This window comes from Pinus tabuliformis, chromosome 9 (genome assembly GCF_031772625.1).
Source record: "Pinus tabuliformis cultivar Carrire ecotype Pingquan chromosome 9, CPIR1, whole genome shotgun sequence".
Lineage (NCBI taxonomy): Eukaryota > Viridiplantae > Streptophyta > Pinopsida > Pinales > Pinaceae > Pinus > Pinus tabuliformis.
Window position 1 is genome coordinate 308,407,849 of NC_142307.1, and position 24,174 is coordinate 308,432,022.

The window sequence follows — 24,174 nt, forward strand, 5'->3', positions numbered from 1 at the left end:
GAATCTGACCTAGTAAGTTTAACAAGCCTTAGGAAGGAGAATCTCATGTTCATCATGGTGACGAATCCGATGTCATTTAACAGTTTAATGAGTCTGACAAAGGTGTAAATCAGTATCTTTTTCATGTTTAGAGAGTTTGAAAAAGACACATAAAAGAAAACTCCACATGGTCCCTTTTCATACATTTGTGTCTCTCGAGCCCGAAAAGGTAGAAAACAATACTTGAGAAAACCTCTTGACCATTTCAGTCAAGGAGTACCTTTTTTCGTAAATAGTGCCCCCCAACGCGAAAAAGGGGTAAAATTATACTAGGTGCACGACATTTCGCATCCATTAACAAGTTTGAGACAACAAAGGCTCAACTATCTTTTCATTTTTAAACTGTCGGAAAAGACCTGAAAGAGGACCACCCATTTTTATTCTCTTTAACGAGTCAAAAATGGAAAAAATACTCAGCAATATTTTCATATGAGTTTAACGAGTAGAGAAAAGAGCTGAAACGTGGCTCATCATCATCGTTGAACATCCATCACCTATTGCTACACAAGTAAGGTAAAGTGTATTATCGAGTCCTTGAGGCAAAAATAGATCAAAATATTTACAAAACCTGATATTTTCATGAAAAATGAATAAAAAAGGGAAAAGTAAATATATTTTTAGCATTTACCATTTTACCACTGCTGTGAAGACTTTCTACCCACTTTTTCCCTAATTTTTCTGGAGAAGATCATGGGAGATTCAGGAGGTCAATTGATGAGTCGTTAGTTCCAGGTAACAGCTGAAGCCCTGAGCTCCATTTCCATGCTATTTATTCCTGCTTTTAGCCATTTTTTTGGATTTTTAGGGAGGTATTTTGAAAATATTTTATGTCCTCGGTCGGCATGATTTCCGGGCACAGAATTGCGCCGACAAAGGTGATTAGCAAAGCCATCTACGCCGATCAGTGCAACTGTTTTTAAAATAGGCGCGTTGGCACTGTGGATAGGGAAAAACCCAATGTTCTCAAAAACTAACTATTTAAATTTGAATTTAATGGGCCAATGATGATTATCGAATCAAATTAATGGCTTTTGTAGGAGAGAATCACCAAAAATGGTGGATTGGAAGAAACAAGAACATGAAGATGTTGACACCCAGGCAATGAATGACCCAAATTGCCTGGAGGCTTTGAGGGCTTGTGGGCTCCTCAAATTATTCCTTACACCAGGGATGCGGGCCTAGCCCAAGTTGCTTCGATACCTCATAAACCTTTGGGACATTAATTAGGAGATTTTTGTCATTGGTGACCAGGAGCTAGAGTTGACAACTTTAGATATTTACTTCATTACTGGAGTGTCTCGCAAAGGTGAGCCAGTGAACTTGTATGGGTCACGTCTGATCAAGGCAAGCATATATTCCCTACTTGTCTAACACTTCCCTAAGGCCCTGAAATCCAAGAATGGGAAGATAGAGATTTCCAGTGTGTGGGATTTGACACTGAGGGTGCTTTTGTTGACTATCAATAGAGTGGTGAGGTCCTAGATGGAACATAAGACTAACAAGTCAAAGTTACTTTATGCTATTGACTGCACAGCTCCTAAGATCTTCAACTAGGCAGAGGCTATGAAGATGAACATCAAGCACCAGTTTTCCAAGGCCAAGGTGAGGAATCTGAAGCGATTTGGCTTCGGATCTATACTTGTGACCTTATTCCTAGAACAAGTACCACTGTTCTAGTATCAGCTGGCCGAGGTAGATCATCCTATGCCACGCGATCTACGGATGGCCTGTTGGAGTCGTCTTATGCCCAGGATCACTGGGGTTCAGCATATGTCATACTGACCTACATTCTTTTCATGGCTACGATGATAGAAGATCATCATGGAGGATTGTCCATACAACAACACTGATTTTCGTGGAGATCCAGATATTTCCTTAGCAAATGGAGAGGATTTCGATGATGAAGGAAAAAAATCAAATTTTTAATTTTGAGAATTTTTAATTATTTTATATATATATGTGCTTATAAAATTTCTCTTGTTTATGTAGATGTTGGACCGGAGCAGCCAGCTAGGATGTCCCCGATAACCAGGCACATTCCCTGCTCTATTGATGTTGTTGCCTCTTATCAGGAATGGAGCAACAACGAGGAGGAGATCGCGAGGAGCCTTGAGGGGTTAACTCATGGTATCCCGGAATATGCTCGGATAGGAGACATGCCTCGTCGGTACCAGAGACACACGGTGGGAGTCTCAAATCGGATCTACTGATTTCTGAGTCATGTTGCATGAGCTGTCTCATGCTACCATAACCACCATGTTGATTAGTTCCTAGGTCCAGCACTTACATATTTTTTGAGGCCTCTGTTCCATGGATGTATGAGGCCTGTGAGTCGCTGATGTTATTTTAGACACGCATATTATTTTTGGGGTTTTGATGTATCAAACATTCTCACCATATATATATATATATATATATATATATATGGATATGTTGTATTTTCCTGTCTATTATGGTAAAAATGGTTTGTCTTATCTTTTACATGTTTCATAAATGTCTATCCAACACGTAATTAGCTAATGCATCTGTCAATGTATTCATGAGTCTAGGAATATGAGGATACACAATATAATCAAAATTCCTTTCCAATAGACGGATATGGAGATACATTCTCAATATTTGAGGGTTCCTGATGGAATATTTCCCGTTGAGTTGAAGGACGAGAATCTGTGAATCCAGGTTGACAACCAATTCTCTGATGCCTAGAGCAATGGCTTCTAACAATAGTTTGATGACTGCACTGTATTCAACAATGTTGTTGGTTGTGTGACCTAGGAAGATACCTTGAAGATCAATCAACTCACCGTTAGGGTCATAGATAACCCATGCCGCAGATGATAGGTTCTAGGTACTATGGCAAGCACCATCAGTGAAACCAATGTGAGGAGTCGCATACATCTGCAAAGCAAGAAAATCATAGTAAATAGGAAAGCTGTTTGAAAACTATCACACAAAACCATGTTGTACAAAAATGAATCACACACTAATGTACATAAGTAACCATGCAAGATGACATAAGCATAGTAATTTTTAAGGTAAAGCCCATTTCAGGGCTTATCGAGAGGATTTCCTTCATAATCAATAAGCTCATAGGCTCCTTTTTGCAAAATGCATTTCACGATATAGGGCCCATGCCACATAGGTTTGAACTTGCCTGCCCCCAGCTTATCGTTAGCTTGGTCGTATAATAAGACCAAATCACCCTCAGAGAATGCGCGAGGGGAGACTGACTGATCAAAATGGGATTTGACCCATTTCTTTTGTGCTTCGATGACCAAGGTAGCGAGATGGAAAGTCTCATCCAATCGTTCTAAATATAAGAGGTGTTCCTCTTGAGGTGACATTTCTGGGAGGAGTTCAAAAACTAACTTGAGTGAAGGGATATCACATTCAATCAGAAATGTTGCTTCCAAACCATAGACCAGCTAGAATGGTGTGAAACCAATTGCATATTTGCTTGAGGTTCGGTAGGCCCACAGAGCTAAAAAGAGCATGAGATGCCAATTTGACTTGTGCATCCCAATAGTACGCTAAAGCATTGTGACTAAAACTTTGTTCATGGCTTCAACTTGGCCGTTGGCTTGAGGGTAATATTAGGTTGAGCCATTGTGGAATAAGCCCAATGCAGATGTCAGCTCAGCCATCATTTAATCTCTAAAATGGGAGCCATGGTCCGTGACAATGGCTTGGGGTATGCCGAAACTAGAAATAACATGGTTAAAAGGAATTGAGTCATCGTCTTACCATCTGCAGAATATGTAGGCATCACTTTGGCCCATTTGGTGAAATAATCCATAGCAACGATAATATAGCCATTCCCCCCAACCGAACGAGGGTTACATGTCATATAATTGATGCACCATTTGGAAAAGGGACCAACGGTAATGACAAGGGGTGTAGGTGAGTAGGTGGGGTGCACATCTTGCATTGGTAAATTGATCATTCGTGGCGCTTACGGATAGCAAGAATGTAGTCCTTGAAGATAGACAGCAAAAAATAACTAGCGCTTTGAGCTGTAGCATAACCAGACATATGACCACCACAGGCCCCGGAGTGGTAATCATTGAGAGCTCTATTAGCTTCCTCAATCGTAAGGCATCAGTGAAGAACTAAATTAACACTAAAATGGTATAAAGTATCACAAATTATACGGTAGGGTTGGGAATGATGTTGAATCCTTCAAAGATCATCCTTGGTCAATGTGGACTGAAACATGGACGTTTGGAGATACACGATGATATCACTATACCATGGATCAAGGGTGCTAATCAGGAAAAGGGTCTCATCTGGAATTTGTTCATCTACACCAGCAGGGAGAGCCTTAGATGGGAGGGAACAAATCAATTTGGCGAAAACAAGTGACTTCTTAAATTTGGTCATAGTGAAGACCAAATCGAATTCTATTAGGATGACGATCCATTTAGAATACTTGCCCCCCAGCAACTAATGATTCAGGATATAGGTCATAGTGTTGCATTTAGAAATCATTGTAGTCATACATAAAAGGATATAGTGCCAAAAGCATTGAACAGCCTAAACGACAGGCAAAGCCAACTTCTTGACATGTGCATAATGCGTTTCAGTGTCGAAGAGACTCCATATAAGGTATTAGATTACATGTTCGCTGCCTTCGTTGTCGTCTTGGACTAAAACCATAGCAATGTTGCTAGGGGCTGCAGCTAGGTAAAGGAAGTAATATTGATAATAGTTTGGCGGATGCAACAGAGGAGAATTTATGAGGACGACCTTGAGATCGTCAAAAGATTTTTCGGCCACCTCATCCCATGCAAAGGGAATTCCTTGTTTGAGTAACCAGGTAAATCCTGTGGCTAGCTCGGCATAGTTGGGTATAAAATGACAGAGAAAGTTGGCCTTTCCTTGCAGGCTCTGGATTTAACTGAATGTTATAGTGTTTGCAGTGTGGAAAAATATGTCGAAGATGGTCTGGATGATCTTGGCGCCTATGAGCATGAGTAGGAAGGTCATCTAAGTAAGGTTGGAAAATTTTGTGAAATACTGAACCAATAACTCCATCAACAGGAGGAACAACTAGTGACTTTGATGCTGCGGGATTAGATGATGGCCATGGAGCATTGGGTAATAACTCGTATAAAGTGCCAAACTGAGAGTAAACTAGATCCAAGTACTGGGCCTGAGAAATGGCCCCTTCAGTAACACATCCACCCATAGATATATCGTGATAAATTGGGGCTACGAATGATTTGGTAAACAATTCAGTGAGAAAATGATCAACAATAAAAACTTTGATCAGGCAACGTCTACGTCTCCATTCATGGATGTGATCAGAGATGTGTGTCGCAGTATCTTGCTTAAATGATGTGAGCAAATAGGTGTCAATTTCATAGAAAATTGACAACTGAGAATGTGTGAGGAAAGCCATGGCTAAAGAGTTAAAGTCATGGTAAGTACTTCGAGGTAGATCGATGTACCATTTCATAGCAACACCCGTGAGGGTTCATTGGAAAAGATGAAGATGAATGGAATTGTCCACGCACAAGTTCAACGAGCACCAAAAGTGATATGTCATCACATGGGCCTGAGGATATTCTTTAGCTTTTCTATCAAAATTTGGGCAATCACTTGGTATATTGGATGACACTGGAGGCCAGTACAATGAATGAAGGATTGGATCATTCATAAGGCGTGATACATCTGGCAACTCAAGTGTAGCCAAGAAGGGTAATTAAGTGTTAAAATGCATGGTATGGTGATAAGAGGGTCCATAGGGAGGAGCCATCCCTACTGGTAAGGATTTTGGCCCCATAGTGGGGGATTTTGGCCATATGGCATTTGAGGCTGGCCCCATTGCGGATTACCTTGACCATAGGGAGGATTTTGACCTTGAATACCTTGAAATTGTCCAAGCATAGGTTGTTGATAAGCAATGTACGGGTTAAAAGTTTGTTGAGCCTATTGAATTTAGACATATGGATATGGGACCTACTGTCCTTAAACATATGGCTGATGATGTTGTCCCTGAACAAGAGGATTCTAGACATGTAGTCCTTGGGCATAAGGTTGATACACTTATTGTCCTTGGATGTAGAGATTTTGTACCTGGTGCCCTTGGCTGGTAGGATTCTAAAGCTGTTGACCTAGGACATGAGGTTTTTGAGCCTGTTCCTACAGGACTTGACCTTGACCCTGCCCCTGTAAGGGTTGACCTAGTTGGTATGTATACAAGGGTTACTGCTACCCTAGTTGGTTTTTTTGCTGCAAGGGTTGACCTTGCGGTCGCAAAATTTGTCCCTAGGGTTATAGAGGTTAACTGTGCTAGGGTATGGGTTGAGAGGTGTGCAAAGCATATTACATATGTTGTTGCACGACTTGCTGCAACTGTTGTAAGGATTGACCTTGCTGTTGTTGTAGGTGACCTTGCTGTGGGATAATTTACCCTTGCTGTTGCGCAGAGATCCCTTGCTGCAACAAAGGTTGCCCTTGCGGTAATAAAGGCTTCCATTGTTGTTGTAGAGGTTGTCCTTGATGTTGCAAGGGTACTTGAACAATGCCTGGGAAATTACCGAACTGAATCTAGCCGTAGCCAGGTTGGATGTACTTCCCAGATTGGAGGGTGTAAGGTTGATTAACCAATCCTTGAGAACCATACGAAACATAAGGATTTTGGTATTGGGCCTAAGCCCTATAGGGCTGCTAATACTAAACATTGCTTAATCCCGAGAGACCAATGGATTCTGAACTTATTGGTACTGGACATTTCCTGATCCAGTAGGATCAACAAGGTTATAAATAATACCAAAATAAGGTTGGTTTATACCAAGCATGTGAGCTTGTGAGCCACTCACATTAGTGACACCTGACAACATAGAAACATTTAGATTCTGCCCCCCATGCGGTGGGACAATCTAGCTATTAACTAGTGGGATGGAGGAACTGACAGAGACAATCTTTGAAATAGTTGGTTGTGTCTGAAGTGTAACTTGGATCAATGATACAAGAGTATTTGGAATGGTGGGTTGCATCAGGACTGAAGTAACAACTTTTTGGGAAGTCTTGTTCATGACGAATGGACTTGATGTAGGCCTGATGCCTATTGCCCATACAGGATTATGGTAAAGTGATGAGGCACTAGGTGTTACTGAAAGCAAGTGCCCCAAAGACACATAGTTGGGTGGAAAAGTAGTGGGAATACCTTCCGAAAAATGGAAACCCTCAGGAGGAAACTGCAATTGCAATTCTTTCCCCTCAATAGTGTGTGGAGTAGAAACTTTGGTCTCATTCAGAGAAGTGACTGGAGCATCACCTTCAGGTTCCATGTTTGAAAACAAATGATGATTAATGGACAAACGTGTACTAAGGGATAGTTCCAAAGGAATACCCGGCTGGTCATACGAACTGTAGGATGCTATGGTGATACCTCAACAACATCAAACAGAGGTTTGGAGGATAGATAACTAGTCCAAGCTGAACATCAGTGGTCGGCGAGTTCTCTGGAGTTCGAATAGGATTTTCCAGAGCTTTTGGGCCAAGATCAGTAGATGACCCTGTATCGAAAGTAGGCGTAGGACGAGATGACAATGGTTAAACACCCAAAACAATTGAGAGTTCAACATTTTGCTTCTTGAGTGACTCTGGTAACTCAAGAAATGACTCCTCAGACAATCTTTCAGACGGAGGAGAGGAAGAGGAATTGGGTGAACCAGATGGTTTAGCCATGATGATCTTGTCTTAGTCGATGGAACAAATAACTTCAAGGCTTTAAAATTTCCTTTTAAGGGAACTCACGATTTGGTCAAAAGACTAATAGGATGTTTTGGATGATGGGCAATCAATTATTAAGACGCATAAAAGATTGATGCTCTTTCATTTTTTAAGAGTCGAGAAAGAAATAAAGATGACTCTATCGCTTTTGGAAACGAGCTCAAAAGGACAAGTCCTCTGATGATATTTTAAATTTAATGAGTCAAAAAGATCAAACTACTACTCTGGATGATCTAGGTAAGCAGGATTACTAGGAAACCGTGAACTGCAGAATACCTCCCAGAGAACCAAGAAGTACGGGCAGGAAATCTCCCTGAATGTTTTGTTCGGTGTATCACGTTTGCAAGGCAGCCAACTGGGCTCCCTAAGGATAAAAGGATTGAAGCCTAGTGGGGTCTCCCATTATATAGTTAATGTTATAGGGAGCACAAATCCATAGTAGCATTTTTTAATGTCGAAGCTAACGACAGTTGCTAGGTTTAAAGACGTCGGAACACGTCTCTAGCCTAGACCTTCTAGATATGATCGCTAATGTCAAATGTGCCTTAGGTTAATTGAAATTCATTTTAAAATTGATCTTGAGTTAAATTTCAGTTTTCAGGTCGTTGCGATGCTACTCGAAAAACGTTAAATTCAACTAAATGAGACAAGACCCTTTCAATTCGATGAAATACTTACACTAGAGAGGGTAGAAACTACTCAATCAAATGCAAACAATCAAGCAACTGAAAACGAAATGATCTTCCACTAATTTACTTTTTCAAAAACAAACTAATGAAAAATGCATTCCAATTCCTAATTTCTTGAAAAGCACTTATGTATTAGTCCTTTCAAAAACAAAAATTCTCTTCCTTTTTCAAATGCCGATACAATTCTACTCTTTAAAAAGATGCAAATTATCATAACATAGTGATGCAACAAGCTATAATTTCATATTTTTTCATGAAACAAAGAAACAATATTTTCGCATACAATCCTTCATTGAAAGCATTCTCGAGAAAATAAGCTCCCCAAGTAGATGTAAACACAAAAAGAGAAGTTCGTTGAGGTCAATGAAACACCAACTTTACCGAACACAAGACCGACAATGTAATCTATGTCGGAAAAGAAACGTTCAGGCAAGTAAACGAAACTTTTTCAAAATTGCACAAAAAGAGGTAAAAGTCATAAAAAGGACCAAAAAAAATGCAAAGTGTAGACACACCTACAACCTAACTTAGTGAGTTCTCAAACTACTGAATGGACAACCAACTAGATGCCCTAGTTTCGTTGGCCACTCAATGACCTAATCAATCAAACAAAAATATGACAAGCCAACAAGCAAACAAAACCAAATGAAATGTAGCTTTCTAATTAGGGAGAAAATAATCCAAAAAGCTTACGGGGTCAAAATCACAAGAGCAGAACACATTGGCCAAGATTGGGGTCAAGTCCTAATCTTCACTTACAAGCATCAATGTGACTACCTAGCTGACAACAAGCACTATAGGTTGTTCGGCATGACTGTTTCTCAGAAACTCACACTATTCGACATGACTGTCAGTGGATTAAGCATACTGATTGAGGTAGCTAAGGAAAAATTAAAAAAAATTGAAAACACGGACCATATTTGCTACTATTAATTTTAGACTCATACCAATAAATACGAGAAAAGAAACAGGACCAAAGGAAAAACGTGAAACTAGAAAAGTTCTCATGAAATCATGAAATCCAAGACAAACAAAAGGATTGGGATCCCTAGTGGATTCACCAATTTGTGGTGAAGTAAAATTATAAGTGTGGACATGAACAGCTTCCCCTAGCCTGATAATGGGTCTAGCCACAACAGATACATTCTATGGAATATTTCCTTAGGTTAGAATCAATCAAGAGGGCCTACCTCTTGGTTGCTTTTCCTGTTTAACGATGTCCTCGCTTGCTCACTCCAGCCATTTCTCGCTTCCTTATCCAAGATCCTGAAACAAGTAAACAACAATAGACAACAAACATAATAATACACAAATTGCAATTCAACTTACTTAACAAGTCAAGAAACATTAATCCATGAATGTGTAATATTACAAAACATATAGGAAATCAATCGATAGTTGCATATATTAATATCAAAGAGAGATTACAACCATTCATCTTGACGTTGCAGTATTCCTTTGACAAGACTAGGTTCCCACACACTTCTACTAGAATTCCACAATGGCTTCAAACAACAATAGTTTTAAATCTCTTCCCTTTAAGTTTCACTCCCAACCAAAACACACTTCTCCCTCACACAACTAGATAGCTACAACTAGTAATAGCTTTCTTGTCTACTCCAAACCAAGATAGCATCAACACTCAACCAAAACTCTACAACTATAACACTCACAGTAGCTTGTGCTTGGGAAGAAGGGAGGTTTATATAGGAAATATGGATGGGAGATGGATCCTCTTCTCATGGGTGAAGGACTTATCCCTCAAGGTAGTTCCATCATTATAGGGGAAAGGAGCCCAAACTGTCATCCTCGACCCCATCCGACCAAACCATTTACCAGACTTCCATTATGAAGCTTCTAGAGCTGGAAGCTTCGGCTCTAATTTAAAAAACTTTCCATAACAGAACTGGCACGACTAAAACATAGCTCAATCGCTCCAGTCAGTGCGAGGAGTAGTGATAATCTCTTCATATCGACGCGAGGAAGACAAAGGCCATTAGCGTCGGTCTTGTAAACTGGGAAAAATAGAAGTTTCAGGAGAAATGGTGCAAAAGGGAAATGATCTGGTCATGAAGAGGGACACAATGGGAGTTTATTCATGAAGGTAAAGCATGTGGGGTTCACTGTAGAGGTCCTCCAAGATCAAGGAACGGGGAGTACAACGACAGTGACAAAATGCTATGTAACAACACTGACTATTTAACCAAGTGGGTCGAAGCCAAGGCCATCAAAGTAGAAACAAAAGAAAAAGTGGTTGAATTCTTAAAGGAAAATGTGTTTTATAAGTTTGGGTACCCTAGAGAATTGGTCATTGATAAAGGAAGTCAATTTACGTCTCACATGATTGAGAATTTTTTAAGCCAACACAAGATCAAGCACAAAACATCCACTCCTTACCACCCACAGACTAATGGGAAAGTGGAGGTAACAAAACAAAGTGCTGGAAGGCATTCTAACCAAAGTGATTAGCAACAACAGAAAGGATTGGACAAATATATTAGTTGAGGCCACTTCGGCCTACAATACCACCTAGAAGACCACCACTGGGTTCACTCCTTATGAGTTTGTCTATGGGAAGAAAGCCTTACTTTCCATTTAGTTTGAATATAACACCTTAAGAATGGAAGCACAACTGGATTCTAGATCTCACAAGGGCACAAAAAGAAATATTGCTCCAGTTGAATGGGTTAGATGAATTCAAGATGCAGGCCCTCGTGCACACAAAGGTGAATCAAGTTCAAAGGAAGATTTGGCATGACAAGAATATAAAAGACAAACAGTTTCAAGAAGGTGATTGGGCTTTATTGTATGATTCCTGGTGCAAGGATTTTAAAGGTAAGTTAAGGACTAGAATGGTTAGGGCCTTATGTCATAGAAAAATGTCATGATAATGGTGTTGTACAGATAAGAACCATTGATGCAGAGGCTATCCCTTTACTTGTCAATGGGTATAGATTGATGGTCTACAAGAAGCCCTTGTCAAAGCAAGAATTCATCAATGACATCGGCAAGATAGTGATGGTGGTTGAGCAAATCTTAGCTTCCACCCCACCAAGTCCCTGAAAATAAATAAATAAAATAAAATAAATAAATAAATAAAAATAAAGAGACTCAGGTGAAAACCTCCATGAGGCACCTGAGTCCCACTGTTGGGGTGAAAACCTCTTGAGGTAGTGCAAGGGTGTAGAAAAAAAAAGAGAAAAAATAAAAATATCTCTAGGTGAAAACCTCTTTTGAGGCACCTAGGGTAGGAAACTAGGATGAAAACCTCATTGGAGGTAAACTAGTTGTTTTCAAAAAAGAAAAAAGAAAAAAGAGAGAGAAAAGGTAATTTTTTTTTTGAAATTTTGTTTGGTAGGTCAACAGGAGGAGGATAAGCACATATTGAGAGGAATAGAATGACCTACAGGTGGTGAAGTAAATTATAAGTGTGGATACAAAAAAATTCCTCTAGCTTGATGATGGGTCTAGCCACAACAGATACATTCTATGGAAGATTTCCTTAGGTTAGAACCAATTAAGAGGACCTACCTCTTAGTATGCTTATCCCATTTGATGACGTCCATGCTTTCTTGCTCCATCTATCTCTCGCTTCCTTCTTCAAGCACTTGAAACAAGGAAACAAAATCAAACGACAACCGTGATAATAGACAAATTGTAATTCAACCTACTTAACAAGTCAAGAAACATTAAGCCATGAATATGTAAGATGACAAATCATGTAGGAAATCAATTGATAGTTGCATATATATTGATATCAAAAAGAGATTACAACCATTGTCTTGATGTTACAATTCTCCTCTGACAAGACCAGGTTCCCACACACTTCTGCTAGCATTCCATGATGGCCTCAATCAACAATAGTTTTAATCCTCTTCCCTTTAGTCTTCACTCCAAACCAAAATAGCACTAGCACACCAACATTAACACTTAACACTAACACTAGCATGTGCTTGGGAAAAATGGAGGTTTATATAGCATGAATGGATGGGAGATGGTTCATCTTCTCATGGGAGAAGGTCTTATCCCTTGAGGTAGTTCCATCATTATAGGGGAAAGGAGCCCAAACTGGCATCCTCGACCCCATCCGGCCAAACCATTTACCAGACTTCCGTTACGAAGATTCTAGAGCTGGAAGCTTCGGCTCTTAATTTAAAAAAAAATCCATAACAGGACTGGCACAACTAGAACACAGCTCATCACTCTGGTCGGTGCTAGGGATAGTGCTAATCTATATAAATTGGCATGGGGAAGACAAGGGCCATTATCGCCGGTCTTGTAAACTGGGAAAAACAAAAGTTTCATGGGAAATGGTGCAAAAGGGAATTGATTTTCTCATGAAGAGGGACACAATGGGGGTTTCTTCATGAAGGGTAAGCATGTAGGGTTCACTATAGAGGTCCTCCATGATCATGGAATGGGTAGTATAGGGACAATGACAAAATGTTGTGTAACAAATGCCCCCTAAAGCATGAAGGCTGAACTAGAGTGAGGGATGAAATGCTTTATGAATCAATGCAGGGAACTATAGTTTGCAGTAGGAAAACCTGCAAGCAAGTACAAATACATATACATAATTGAGAATTCTGTCAAATGATACATGAATTGTGGCATGGATGCATCCATCCAGAGAATGATCATGTAACTGGATCTAGGTATGGGCATAGCCATCCTTCAAAGAGTATCATAATGAAACCAAGGTATGGCCACAACCATCCAATAATGAGAAGGATCGCATATGATAACTCATGGTATGGTCACAACTATCCATCCGAAAGAGACATGTATATCAACATAACCATGTCACATCACTTCACAACCTGGACTTTTGTGATCTGAGCCCAAGGTCTTGCACTCCAACACGACCTAATCAAAGTACAAATTCTAGCATGTGAATAGATGGGTTGACATCGAACATGCTAGAAAGTCACTTTATTACCAGTCAATGATGTAAACTATTAACAAGTGTGAGAGAAACCACCAATAATGACAATGGTCCTCAAAGTACTATCAATACAATTCACGGAATGTGAATAGAGGAACTGAAGTCGAACACACGTGAAATCACTTGATCGAAAGCGAATGATGTGAACTTGTCGTCGAGTGCGAAGAACTTGCCATTAGGGAATGCAAGCTCTAAGGTACTGGAAGGGAGTATCTCGGTCAACTTCCTAGATAATGAGCTGAGTTGACAGGAAACGACTGTGTCAAAGGAGGGCCATAATGTTTCCCATATCATTGACACGAGATGAAAGGATGCAAAATGATTTTGGGTGATACAGAGAACCAATGGTAGGTGTAACAGCATAAGGAAAACTCTTAAACATATCGGCGACATAACTAGAAGTTTGGCAGCTTTTGGATCCATGGGATCAGTGGTCATGATGATGTGGCAGAGATAAAATGGAAGGCAAGAATGAACGGCCTAACCCAGGAAGGTCGACGATATAAAGGAGGATATCCCAACCTGACGTGACGCAGAAAGTGTCATGTTCAAGAGTGAGCTACCGACACGACTGATAGATTTCCAAATTTTCCCCCACTATTTTTGGTAGATACCCTAATTATTTTTAATCGCAAGCTTGAAGGGGATAACATATGCTTGCATTGTAAGTTCCTCCTTTGGACAAATCCGACCTAGTAAGTTTAACGAGCCCCAGGAAGGAGAATCTCATGTTCATCATGGTGACAAATCCGATGTCGTTTGATATTTTAACGAATCCGACAAAGGTGTAACTCGCTATCTTTTTCATGTTTAGAGACTTAGAAAAAGACACGTCAAAGAAAACTCCAAATGGTCCCTTTTCGTGCATTTGTGTCTCTCAAGCCCGAAAAGGTAGAAAATGATACTTGAGAGAACCACTTGACCATTTCAGTGAAGGAGTACCTTTTTTGTAAATAGTGCCTCCCAGCTTGAAAAAGGGGTAAACTTATACTGGGTGCATGACATTTTGCATCCGTTAACGAGTTCGAAACGACAAGGCTTCGACTATCTTTTCATTTTTAATAGGTCAAAAAAGAACTTGAAAGCAGACCCACCATTTTATTCTCTTTTATGAGCCAAAAGGGAAAAATACTCGGCAATCGTTTCATTTTTTACGAGTCATAAAAGAGCTTAAAGGTGACTCGTCCTGGAGGAACGAGTGGTATAAAAGGTAGCAACTGGTTTCGACAATGGTGGAACTGCTCAAAACACGTAATGGTTAAGAGGATGGCTAATAAAACCACTTATTGTTGCAGTTCCTCAGGAAAGGAAAAATAACCAAGTGAAAGAATATGATTGGCCAAAGAGATGGTGGCAATGGAATAAAAAAACCAAGGCTCATCTAGCAGAGATCAGCTGATTAAAATCGCAATCACGAGATGTAAATCGGGCATGGGTTGATTTTTACACAAGCTTGAACCATGGAGAACTCTGCTTGGATTCAGTTGAAACGAAAAACTATGCTTTATATAAGTTCACATGCCACCAGCATAATGACCCAAATGAGGTACATGCCCCCCAAGATTCACTTCATTTAGTTAGGTGGATGGAATGAAGGTTCACTTTTGAGATCTTGGAAAGACTTGACTGGAATTTTAGGAGATCTTAATCAAAGACTTGATTTGGAAAAGGGAGTTGTTTTATTTTTTAACGAGGTTGAAACAGTAAAATAACTATCCTCAAACATCTTGATTCATTTTTTAGTGAGCTTGCCACAAGACAAGGAATTATGCTCATGATCCTTGTTACATTTTTTAATGAGCTTGACACAAGACAAGGAACTATGCTCACACTCCTTGATTCATTTTTTTATGAGGTTGAAACAAGACCAAGAATTATGCTCATGATCCTTGTTACATCTTTTAATGAGCTTGACACAAGAAAAGGAACTATGCTCACACTCCTTGATTCATTTTGTAACGAGGTTGACACAAGACTAGGCACTATCCTCATGACTCCTTGTTTCATTTTTTAACGAGGTTGACATAGGACTAGGAACTATCCTCGTACATATTTTCATGAACCATACGAGAACATGGCCCCCAAGAGGTCTTCATTAGATAGAAGAACCACACTTTGGGAGGAATACATGTCAAATTTTGGTACCATAGACAAATCAGGTTCCAATGCCCACAGTACATACTATACTATACCATCTGTGTGATCATCAGTAGATGTGGAGATAGAACAAGTAGCCACATAATTGACCTATGGTGAGGAAGGTACTTCTTGCAAACAAGAGCCGATAGGGGATGATGGTTGTAAAGGAGGTGTCTGGTGACCAATGAACGACAATTGATCAATAATCACAATTCTTCATTCATGTGAAAAACAAACCACAAGGAAAAGTGAAGAAGAAAGAGCTCCCATGACATAAACATAGTCACGTCCAAGGAGAAGATTGAAATCTAAGGGACCTTAGACTACCATCACGTCTATATAGATGGAATTTCCTCCCAAAGTAATAGGAAACATCGGAAGGACCCCAAGGGTTGACTGGTTCCTCTGTTGAAAGCCAACAAATTCTGAGCGAAAGGCACAAGCTATGGGGAGCCCAAAGCTTTCCAAGGAGTAGAATACATAAAGCTAACAAATGCGCCTTCATCTAATATAGTGCCATGTACTACAATATTATAGGCTTGTACTATGATCTAGAAAGGCACATAAGATGGAGGGCGGAAAGTAGTCAATGGACCCCAATCGAAAGAGACGGTAAAACTACTTGATGGGGGTATCATATGATTGACCCCATGCTGTACAGAAATATGAGAAGGACTCTCCTAAACAATTGGGATAGGAGGGTCACTTTTCAATTCATGAGAATCTGAGGAGACGAGAAGAACAAGAGCAGTATGATCACCACTAGCTTGGGGAACAAAGTGAACAACTGAAGGCAGAGCCATGTCGACACTCTTTTCAACCAATGGTTGGTTGGGAACAGACACAAAAGAGTCATGCTCAGGAAAAGAAGAATGGGAAAGAGATGAATCCAAGTCAATCTCTTCACCAATCGGGAGAGGGTTAGAAGAAATCTTGTGATAACCAACAGGAAGTTGGGGTTGAGGAGCTATAAGGTTTTCCACAACTTTGGAAGATTTATCCATAAGAGGAAAAAGGTGAATAAGATGCTCTCCTTCACATAACCTACAGGGAATCTAATATTTCCCTTCTTCTTACCATCATTAGCTGAAGGCGTAAAATCGACATGATCTCTAAAGGTTGACGGGGATGGTCGGTTCAGGTTTTGAGACCATACCTCTAAGACTTTGGGAATGCCAGGACAGTCTCAAAGGAAATGGTCACCTTACACAACCTGCAAGGGAATTTTACCCTTTGCGAAGCATCATAAGATTTGTCTACAGGAGGTGCATTTTGAGTAACTTCTGCATGGTTGGCATCTTGCTTATCTGACTTCTTCTTCTTCTTCATAGCCTCCTGGTTACTAGATTTCAAACTTTCACCAAGTGAAGTAGAAGAGGAAGGTGAATAAATTGGGGAAGATGGTGAGGGCTCAACCTCAAAATCATCGTGATGTGATTTGAATGAAGGAGATGCTTAGATAGGAGTCAGCACACTCAGGACCACTGAGGTTGAAAATAACCAGACAAGTAAACCAATGGTTAACCCAGGGAGGGACCATGTTGCCATATAAAGAGCACTAGCATTTCCAAAAGAATGAAAAGGACCAGGATTTCCATCCTAGGGGAATCCTTGACTAGTGGGCTCTGGGAATGCTTCCATTGGAATCGACCCTAATGAATCACTAAGGAAGATAACTTTAACCATGAATATTTCATGGGAAGTTAATTTTAAGACACTGAAACAAAACTTTTCCTTTTCATGTTTTAAGAGTTGATAAAAGGGCGAAAGGTGACTCTATCACTTTCGATTTGGAACGATCTCAAAAGGACAAGTGCTCAATGATATTTTCTGTTGGAAATACTGGGGGGGGTGAATCAGTATTTCTTATTATTATTTTTTTAATTGTTCTAGTGATTGCCAAAAACATATATAGATATGTATATGTATACACAGAACACAGAAATCAACAGCTGGAATTAATGTGTTTATTAAAACTCAAGACAGTGCAATGAAATAAATACAATATAAGTATATATCTGATTGTGAATAGTTTCCAAGCTCCAACTTGGACTTCAATGAGGCTCCAACCTCCAGAGCACCAACTCTATTTTGCAGTGGTTCTGCACTTAGGAGCACCTACCCCCAATGAATTTAGTCCTATTCAGTTCTGAGCCTCCAACCTCTTGGGCTCCAACCCAATCTTGGTATACACTAGTATGCTACAACACTCTATTCAGCTGAGGTTCACTCACTCTTACTCTCATGCCTCTGCTGATTCTGTTGCCTCTACAGCCTCCGCCGCTTTTTCTGCCTCTTTTGCCTCTGCTGCTTCAACTACCTCATCCTCTGGTTCTTCACCACAACAACAACACCAATAGTTCTCTGTCTTTACACTTTTATACATTCCCATGCCTTTTTCCATTCATTTCCACTTACACCGTCTCTTAGGCTTCCTCCTCAGTTGCTGTCGTTTCCTCTGACTCGCTTCATCTTTCAGCTTCCCTCCTTAGTCGCTATGGCTTCCTCTATGCTGGCTTTCCATTCAACTTCTTGGCTTTACGGTCACTATGTGTTAAAAACTATAACACAAGGCCGTTTTTTTAATGATAACAGGCATCCACCGAGACTGTTTTGTTTAACGGACATGCAACATCCTATCACAATTGCAATCGGCTTGATTCTAGCCTTCTGAGCTATCAAGAGCATTCCTTAATGTATCTCTATCTCCAAACCCCGCGCAAGCAATATATACAAATACACAGAAATTACAATCAAACAAAGGCAAAAAACTAAAGGGCAGATTTCAAAAAAAATATTACACCCATATCTATAACGACATCAGGTCCGCTCCTCCACAACATTATCGCAATTGGCAATCAATGCTTCCAGGAGTTCTTTATATAGTGACCTCATGATATCGCCAATGGCTGATGGGCCGATACTCCACTGCTTTGATGAACCGGATGCGATATGGTATTAACCATGGTTTATATGCCCGTCGTGTCTGCAATCTTATCACAATTGGGGGTTGCGTCGATCTCCTATCACATCAGTCAAAAAACACGTGAGTTAAACAAGTTGTTCGATCATTCATCAGGCGATCCAATGGCATTTTCTTCTCCTAATGTCGTAACTTAACTGCATGTTAATGTGCGATAAAGCAGTTTTTGACTGCGTCCCATCATCCATGTGTCATGCAATGAATGGTATCGCACGCCATGGTACGTTTACCACCCTCCTCTGAAGGTGGTGTGGGGAATACCACTTACTGCCATCCCCACTCGCTATTTCCCGTGCATCTTTATCACCCACGACTATTGGATCTGCCCATCGTGCTATATCTGCCATCCATCTACGCAACTTTTATAATGTATTTGCGAGGGATTCATAGTATTCTGCCTCTATTTACATTAATGCATATTTATATGGTTTCTGTTCCGATAATGTATTAAACAGATATATGGGCTTTACAGGCCCGCTAAGCTTCCAACAATGTAATCGCTAGTATCCGATAAGATTTTGTGGCCTATACGGCTCCCCATAGCATTATCTGTGGCATATCTGCTCCTCTCGTCTCCATTTGCTCGGATGGCTCTGTGTGCTCCTCTTCTTTGGCTCTATCTGCTCCTCGAATATTGCCATATTGACATCAATGACAATCTGTGTCCAACAATCTCCCCCTTTGTTATTGATGGCAATATTCTTTTTCTTTCTCCCCCTTTGACATCAATGGCAAAGGGATGCATGTGGACTCCCCTTGTCAAACTGCTCCCCCTGTCTTTCTGCATCTTTATGAATGAACTTGAGTGATGATAAAGAAATAACCCCCATCTTTTGACGTAGATGTTCGAATGCTTCTCGAGGAAGAGGTTTTGTGAAAATATTATCTATCTACTCCTTTATACTGATATATTCTAGGACGATGTTTTTTTTAGCTACTTGCTCATGGAGGAAATGATGCTTTGATTGGTATGTGTTTGGTTCTTGAGTGCATCACTGGATTTTTGCTAAGACCGATAGCACTTGTGTTGTCACAATAAACGACAATTGGTTGATCTGTACATATTTCGAGATCATTTAGAGCTTCCTTCATCCATAGTATCTGAGCACAACAGTCTGCTGTAGCAATATACTCAGCTTCGGTTGTGGATAATGATATGGATGACTGTTTTTTGTTGAGCCAGGATACCAAATAGTCTCCTAGGAAGAGTGCATTTCCACTAGTACTTTTCCGATCATCTATACTTCCAGCCCAATCAGCATCGGTGTATGAAGTTAAAGTTAGTGTTGAGTTCTTTGGGTACCAAAGACCGAAGTTAGAAGTTCCCTTCAGATATCTAAGAATTCCTTTTACAGCTAATAAATGGGATTGTTTGGGAGTAGATTGAAATCTTCCCACCATTCCTACTGCTTGCATTATGTTGGTCATGTAGTTGTTAAGTATAGAAGGGCTCCAATCATTGACCTATAATGAGTTGCATCTACTAGAGGGGAGTCATCATCTTTGCTCAGTTTGCATTTTGTGGTCATAGGTGTGCTCATGGGTGCACAATCCTCCATTCCATATTTTTTGAGCATGTATTTTAGATATTTGGTTTGAGATAAACACAATCCTTCTCTGGTTTGAGATATTTGAAGTCTATGGAAGTGGGACAACTCTCCTATCATTGACATCTCAAACTCTTTTGACATGTTTTGAGAAAATTCATGGCTCATTTCATCATTATTACTAGCAAAAATCATATCATCGACATAAACAAGAGCAACTAGTAACTTACCTTGATCTGTCTTTATGTATAGATTGCTTCCAGCCACTCCAGTTTTGAAGCCTTGTTGCTGTAGATAGTGATCCAGTCTTGCATACCAAGCTCTAGGAGCTTGTTTCAACCCATATAAATCCTTTTTCAACTTACAAACTAAGTCCTTTCCTGCTGTTAGATTGAAACCTTCTATCTACTCCATGTAGACTTCCTCCTTGAATTCCCCATTTAAAAATGTTGATTTCAAGTCCATTTGATAGATTTTGAATCCTTTTGAACAAGAAAATGCCAAGAACATCCTGATAGCTTCCATACCGACCACTGGTGCAAATGTCTCTTCAAAGTCAATTCCTTCAATTTTTGAATAGCCTTTGCAGACAAGTCTTGCCTTGTTTCTAATAACCTATCCTTCCTCATTCATTTTATTTTTGAACACCCATTTGGTTCCTATTATGTTTTTGTCCTTTGGACGAGGTACCAGCTCCCATGTCTTGTTCTTCTCAATTTGGGACAATTCTTCTTCCATGGCTTTTACCCAATGAGGATCCTTACTTGCTTCTGCAAATGTTTTTAGTTCTATCATAGATAGGAGGGCAAAGACTTTCTCTTGGGTGTGATTGATATCCTTCTTTGGGTCTGCACACCTTCATCTCTATCACCAATGATCTACTCTTTTGGATGATGTCTTTGGACATACTTCATCTTTGAAGGGGTATTAGGTGGTTCTCTTTCCTCTTCTTCTTATTATTCTTCCTCATCTATTACTTCTTCTTTAGGTTATTCTTCTTCAATAAGAGAGTCATCTTCATGTTCTTCAATTTCCCTTTCTGGAAGATCTTCATCAACCTTTACATCAATGCTTTCCACTATTTTCTTCAGTCGATAATTGTAGCATTTGTAAGCCTTGCTCCGTGTAGAGTATCCAAGAAATATCCCTTCATCAACCCGAGAATCAAACTTTCCGGGTTAGCCGTCATTTATTTTTATGAAGCACTTTCTTCCAAAGATCTTGAAGTACTTCACCGAAGCAGGTCTTCCTTTCCATAGCTCATAAGGAGTTTCTTCACAATTTTGTCTTAATTGAGTTCAATTTAGTGTATAAACAGTTGTTCCTACTGCTTCTCTCTAGAATTTAGGTTGTAAGTCTACTGCTAATAGCATAGTTCTTGCCATTTCTTGGACTATTCGATTTCTTCTTTCAACTACCCCATTTTGCTGAGGTGTTCTGGTAGCCGAGAATTCCCTTTTAATTCCATGAATATTACAGAACTCACTAAACTCATTTGATGTGAATTCTCCTCCTCTGTCTGTTATGAGGCACTTAATTTTTGAATCTTTTTCATTTTCTACAAGGGCTTTTACATTCTTAAAACACTCAAAAGTCTTAGATTTATACTTTATGAAATATATCCACATCATTCTAGTATAATCATCAACAAATAACACAAAGTACCTTTCTCCTTGGAGTGCTTGATTTCTAGTTGGCCCACACACATCAGCATGGATGATCTCCAAGAGCTTCGATGTATAGAGCTCCTTTGTCTTGTAGCTGGTTCTGGTCTACTTTCCATGTTGACATGGACCACACACTGCTTGATTTGGTTTGGACAGCCTTGGGATGTCTCGTACAACTTTGATCTTGCTGATATTGATCATATTTTCGAAGCTTGTATGTCCAAGTCACTTGTGCCACAACCAACTCTCATCTGTCTGACTCAAGTAGCATTTATTTTCTTGAATCTTGTTCAGAATGTAAGTGTTGTCTGCTTTCCTCACCCCTTTGGCCACAAGTTTCCCTGAGGCAGAGTTCCTTATTTCACAGTCATTGGTGCTGAAAACAACCTTATGTCCTTGATCACAGATTTGGCTGACACTCAAGAGGTTGTGTTTGAGTCCATCAACCAGTAGAGCATCTTGAGCTTTTCCTTTTCCATTGATCAAAGTAACTGTTCCTTTTCCTGCAATTCCGCCAGATCCACTTCCAAAGGACACTTTCCCTTCCTTTTTGCTCAGTGAGACAAACTTCCTTCTGTCTCATGTCATATTTCTGGAGCACCCACTATCTATAAACCACTGGTTTCCATTATTTTGAGCATATAGAGCCAGGCCGCATTTGTCCATGCTGGAGTTCTTGCTACTTGTCTTTCTTCCTTTGAGTGGGCAGTCTTGTTCATAGTGTCCATTATTGTAGCAGAAAGAGCAAATCAGATCAAATTTGGTCAAGGGATCAAATGAATTAAAGGTTTTGATTTGTCCTTGCCTTTTGGGGGCATATGAGGTGATTATTCCAACCTTTAGCTTTGTCTTTTCACTTCTGCGAGCCATATAATGTCTGGCTTGATGATCGAAGTTTTTATAGTGAAAGCAGTGTCCAAGAAAGATGGTTTTGTACTTGTTGAAGCAATCACAGTTTGAGTCAATTTCCTTCCTAGGAATTACTCCTCCCTCGTTCTTTGGATTTGTGATGGGCCCTTGGTGGAGTACAGGTTTGTATTTGTTGTAGTGTCCATGATTCGATTCCACATTCTTCTTTGGAGTAATTCTCTCTTCATTCCTGGGATCTGGGATGCACTTTTGATAACATATTTTTTCATCTTTTGGATTGCAGGAAAGTGCATCGGCATAGCTTTTTGCATTATTCTTAGTGCTTGAGGATTCTCCTTTGAAACCTGTTCCAGACTTCTCATGTTGAGGTTTTTGATTTTTCAGAATAGTCTCAAGTATTTGAGAGCTTTTATAGCCCTTTTTAATTTGCTCCAACTCCTTTTTCAGGGACACTATTTCGGCCTCACGTTTTTCACAAGTCTCTTCTTTTCCTTTAAGCTTTGCTTCCAAGAGATCTTCTCTCCTTCTTATTTCCTCATTTTCCACTTTGAGAGAAATGATTTTGTTCCGTAATTTCTCATTTTCTTCAATGGCACTTATTAACAGTTTATCTACATTTCCTTCCAGCCCTGAGTCATCATCATCTGCGAGTGCCATGAATAATGCTTTTTGGCTGTCATCATGATCACTTTCCTCATCTGATTTCTTTTTGATGACCATAAACTCATCCTCATCAGACTCATCTTGCTTGGAGAAGAATTTTTTCTTATTGAACTCTTTCTTTTTATGTGCCATTCTTTTAGAATTTCCTTCATCATCACTGTCATGTTTATGAGGACATTTTGCTGCATAATGACCTATTTTACCAAATTTAAAATAGATAAGAGGATACTTGCCTTTAAGATTAGATCCTCTCTTCAACTTTCGTACAAATTGAGCCAATTCATATTCCACATCTAACTCATCACTACAGTCATTCCTTTATTTCCCCTTCTTTGACTTTGAGGCCTTGAATGCTACATATTTGGAGCTTGGGCCACCTTTCCTCATTTCATAGGCAGTGAGAATTCCATGGAGTTCATCCATTTTGAGGGCATCTAGATCCTTTTTTTCTTATATAACACTTATTTTGGAGTCAAATCTGTCTAGAAGAGACCTTAATATCTTTTGAACAATGGTACTTTCTTCCACTTTTTCGTCCAATCCTTTCAGGGAATTTACCACTTCAGCTACTCTAAGGAGGTATGCTGCAATATCTTCTTCATCTTCCATCCTCAAACTTTCAAATTGTCTTCTGTGAGTTTGAAGTTTTGCCTTTTTTACTTCTGAGTCTCCATCGTACAAGCCAACTAGCTTCTCCCACATTTCTTTGGCAAAGGTACAGTTCATGATTTTTTGTAAACTCGAAATCAGTGATTCCACTAGTGATGGAGTTCATGGCCTTTGCATTTGCGATGTAGGCTTTCCTCTCGTCTTGGTCTGTTGGAAGAGTGGAAGTAGTTTTGTATTCATTTTGAACAAAATTCCAGACTTCATATCCAAGGGACATTAAGTA